The 4,619-nt window shown below is 47.7% G+C and overlaps 1 protein-coding gene across 2 annotated transcripts in view; it reads left to right on the top strand.

Moving 5' to 3' along the window:
• Positions 1-1,844: 1,844 nt before the first annotated feature.
• The window catches only part of LOC126578693 (uncharacterized), a 104,136-nt gene continuing 101,361 nt past the window's right edge, over positions 1,845-4,619 (top strand). For both annotated transcript variants that reach the window (XM_050241536.1, XM_050241535.1), the window contains exon 1: positions 1,845-2,415. The gene's annotated coding sequence lies outside the window, so the exon portion shown is untranslated. The remainder of the gene's footprint in view (positions 2,416-4,619) is intronic.

The following is a 4,619-nucleotide window of genomic DNA, read 5'->3' as shown; positions in this document are numbered from 1 at the left end:
CAACCTTCCCCAACGGTTGAGAAGTTGTCGTGGAAGGAAGCGGTCTCTTCATAAGTTATCAAATATTTGCGCCATGGTCGAGAGCGCCGCGACCGGTACAAGCCCATCTGTTATACACTCGCGTCTTCTTTTGTTTGGGTGTGTGGTGTGGTTCCCCTTCGGCATTACTTTCCCAACCAAAAGTTTCATTCAAGGCAACAAGAAGGTCCTCGGACGTCGATAGAAGGACGATATGGACGATGCAAACGCGTACGAACGGAGTTCTGGTTATCCTCGAGCTCCTTCATCCCGAACCAGCCGGAAACTTCATCCCGAAGCGACCGGACATGCGTACTGGAAGCGTGAGGTCCTGTCGTGTGCTCGTCTGGTCACCCGATCGATGACAGTTGGGTCCTCTGTTACACCGGTTCATCCGGTGCCGGCATCCTGCGGGTGAACTCGCGCTCGGTTTCTCGGCTGCTCGTGTCGTCAAATGCGGCGTGACGTGGTGTAATGTATGGCTAAGTTTTCGGCGACCATGACCGGCCAGTTCCGTGGTAGCAGCTGATCGAGTTGCATCCATGCTCTAACGGGGTTCAACGTGCGCTAGTTCGTCCTTTTCTGTGAAGCTTACGGTCATTCATTACATGGACCTTATCGTGCTGAATCGCTCCCTTGGGTAGGATCCTGCTTTTGGAGTGCAACTGGTCTTGTGCGAGAGCTCTTCGTAGTGTCAGGAGTTTCCAGCCAGTCCAGCACTCTCAAATATAATCAAAACAATCTGCAAAGAGTGTGTGCAAAAGAATCATGCAGCAGGAGATCGACACAACACTTTAACCAAAAGTAAACAAAGTGTTCCACCAAGAGAACGCCAGTTACCAACAAGTAAAGCCTAGGCTCGTGCTTAACCGCTTCTAAGATGGACCACGATGAAGCGGATCTTATACATTATTCAGTTTCCTCGGCGCGCCTGTATTGATGGATTTTGTGTCAAATCATCGGCACTCCCTGGCGTAGCGTGCTCGCAATCTGCCTTGCAAAACAAGGCGGGGGGTTGGTTATGGAACCTTCCGTAGCTTCCGCCATTGTGCAGTGGTGGTGATGAAGTTAATGTAGGCCGAAAGGATGGATGTTCTGGAAGAAAATGAAAATGTAACAGCCACTGCTGAAATGATGTGCATCCAATCGCCGAATCCCTGAGTGACGTGTTGTGCGAATTGGACGAGACAGCTGGGAAGTGTCCTCCGGTTGGTTTGCCCTTCTGTGTAATCACGCAATAGCTCACTTCTGGAAAGAAAAATCGATAGCAGGCACTCGCCGTTAAAGAGTTGTTTTGTCTTTCTATTCGAGAGCTTAAGAAAGGATTACAAACATATCAAACAGTGACACCTCTTGTGCTCCTGAGCCAAAAGTGCAGCTCTGCAATAGATGAAAGGAATCGCTGTTTTTCCTTCATCGCTCGACTTAAAGACAATGCAGAGAAACAACTCACCTTCTAAGGGATTCTTCGCTCCTTACAGGCACTACGCGCTGTGAAGTGTTTACTGGTTTTCAGTGTGTTTTCCAGTCGTTCGCGTTGCTGAAGCTTGAAGCCTCATATGATTTTCCAAACAGCACGCATGAGGCCGTGAGGATTCGTGTGTACATGGTGGTCACGGGAGTGCGGTGGACAACAAGAAGCCAACGCGCGCGACCACCAAATGCTGTCTGGCTGGCTCACTGGCTGGCTGTGTCAATAAAGCGTTGCCAAAGATGATGATGCTACCGGTCGCTTGCCAGAGTAGAGCTCGTCGCTGTTAGTCGTGAGTGTAGGCGTTCGCGTGTGTTTTCGTTTCGAAAGTGTTGTGTGCAGTGTTCGTGGGGGGGATGGTGGTGGTGGTAGGCCGACCCAAAATAATAAAAAAGGAAGCAGCGCTTGTCGCCAGGAAAAGGCTTTAATCGGCGAAGAAGTGTTTGCCGCACGGTTAAGATCGCTTGAAATACGAAGATGTATGTTACATTGTGTTTGTGCTGTTTCGCTTGACACGGTTGTTGTTTACACTCCCTGGTCTCACGTGGAGTTGTGCGGATGGAGACGCAATTGGAGTCAACAACGGAAGTGCTCAGTATCGTGTTCAAGTGTCGTGCTCGCTCCGTTTGTTTCTTGACCAAAACCCCTACTGCTCGTGTTTCAGTCTGTACTTGTTAGTTGTCAGATATTGTCGTAAAAGTCGTCGCATGGATATCACTGAGTGTCACGATTTATTAGGGAACAAAATCGTATCTTGGTTCCTGGCATGGTACATTGGTTTCTTTGGAGAATCCTTTCCATAAAACACCAGAAATTGTACAGTGCGCTTGTGCTATTGGGTACGAACGGTAGTTCCCGTTACGTGCATTGATATTGTATACTGGAACTGTCAATTTCGAAGCTTCAACATCGATTGGCGATAAAAGGTAAGATAATTCTCCTTTTTGAATGACCGTCCATCGATAATGTCAACCGATTATCCTTAATGAGAAGAGATCCTTTGTTTTCAACCAAACAAAACGGCTTTCCCTCCCCATCCGGCAATTATGTGAAAGCAAATTCATTCAACTCGACGCGGATGCTCAGATATGATTTGTTATCTTTGATACTTTGTCCGACCGGATAGCTCACCGAAGATGAGGGCGGTGTGATGATTCATCTTTGGCTTCATTAGTTCTTATCCTCAACTTTCAACAAAGAATCAATAAATCTTTCCGTATTATGGCACTGGTTGGGATGGCTGAAAATGATGACGGCTTCCGTCGGTACCATTCATCTCGCAATTTGAATTTACCCAACGAACGAAACCCGGTAATGGGATGAATTTCAAATCATCAATTATCTGAAACCAAATCCAAAAGGACCATCTACCACCGGGCGGCCGGTCGCCTGGCCGGACCGGCGGCTACCACGGAACGCTCGTGGAGGAGTGATTGTGATTTTATGTTATCAAATGGATTCGTCCACCTGCTCTCCGGCTCGTATCCCACGCTTCTGCCCGGTTGGGTCGCTTGGCCCTGGGAAACCGATGGCCTCGGACCGGGTACTCACGGCGCTGGGGGAATAATTTGTTGGACTTCTTCTCATCTGGGCTGTCACAACCGCCAACCGTGGACGTGCGGTGCCCGGGGGAGCGGAGAGAGGTTTGAAAGCTTTCGTTTCGCTTTGCGCTTCGCTCGCTCTGTAAGTGGTTTCCGTCCGTTCGTCTGGACGATTTTTCGGCTGCTGTCTTGTGCTCTACGCTTCAGCCTCATGCTCGTCCTGGATGTCGTCGGTTGTGGTGGCCGCTAGATAAACTGCAAATCGTCTTTCCACTGGCCAGGAGCCACTAGTGCCATGTATGGGATCATTCCTTTTTTGGGGCCAGCAGGGCTAAATCTCACATCCGTGAGATCGATTTCTGTTCCGGAACATCAATTTTGACTTTGTTTCAATGCGTCCGAGTTCGTCCCAACCGCACTTGCTGACTTGTGCTGCTCACCATCTTCATGGTTCTTGATCACCGTCGTGGTGATAAACATTATCCCTTTCTCGCTTGTTGAGGACATTCTGACGTCAAACGGGATGCCGTCAAATATTCTAGTGTAGGAATTCAAAGCAAAAAAAGCCTGATTCTTCACCGTTGCGCGAAGCTGATTGAACTGTACCCCTCGTCAATGTCGTCGAAAAAATGAAACAGCCGAAACGGTACGAACAAACCAGTAAACCAGGTCCCTCTTGAAGTTCCAATGAGATGTAATCGTTTGGTGAAATTAGATTTTTATGAGCTCGCCGGTATAATGGAACGCTTTTCTTTTTCCACCGGCTTCGTCCATTCGGAGCTGATTTCTGTGTGCGCCAAAGCTCAGGTCAACGAGGGTTCGCGCGCGAAGCGTATGAAAAAGGATAGAAAGGACGCAAAATGTAAGCATATTCTTGATGAGCGTCAAGAGCACGTAAAGCAATAAAAATCAACGTTCGAGCGAAGGGGGCAACATTGCAAAATAAAGGACCACCGTACCAGCCGGAAGGGGTCAAAGAGGGGTGGTGTGAGAGAGGTATACTGCTGGTGCAGCAGTAAGCACAAAATTCGAATTTCATATCTGCGTGACTTGTCTCCGTTCTGGGTGCGAGTTGATGGGAGCCCAATTTTTGGGGAAGGTCGTAGCTAAGAAATGAAACGCTCCTTGATAAAGTAGCTCAACTCAACCTCGAACTGTCAAAGAAAGGGATCCCGGGGTTTCGAGTTCGTTTCATGCGATTCCAGTTAATCATCGTCTTTATTCTTTGCGAAAAGGGGAAACCTTCTGTGGATATGTTATATTTGCAAACATAATCTAAGATCTCGATATTTGATTAATATTTGCCGACTGCTTTACAATTAAGTATCGCAATCGTTTCCATGCTTCGTGATAATTTATAAAAAGTCATCAAATATCCCCGATAGCTCTCGCTAATAGCCTTTTTCAATTAATTGCTTTTTGTAACATTGATCTAAACTGACGGCTATTTGTGTTGCGCTTTGCTGAAGCGAAAAGTTTGGTTTCTAATCAATTTAGTGGAGACCAATCATCGAGGGAAAGGATGGCGGACACAAACCAAAATGGCTAACGAATCGACCTAGTTCGTCCACTCGAGTCAGCCGCACGGC

The sequence above is a fragment of the Anopheles aquasalis genome, chromosome 3, assembly GCF_943734665.1.
Source record: "Anopheles aquasalis chromosome 3, idAnoAquaMG_Q_19, whole genome shotgun sequence".
NCBI classification, from domain to species: Eukaryota; Metazoa; Arthropoda; class Insecta; order Diptera; family Culicidae; genus Anopheles; species Anopheles aquasalis.
Note: the sequence above shows the minus strand (reverse complement) of the source record. Positions and strands in the feature narration are given on the sequence as shown.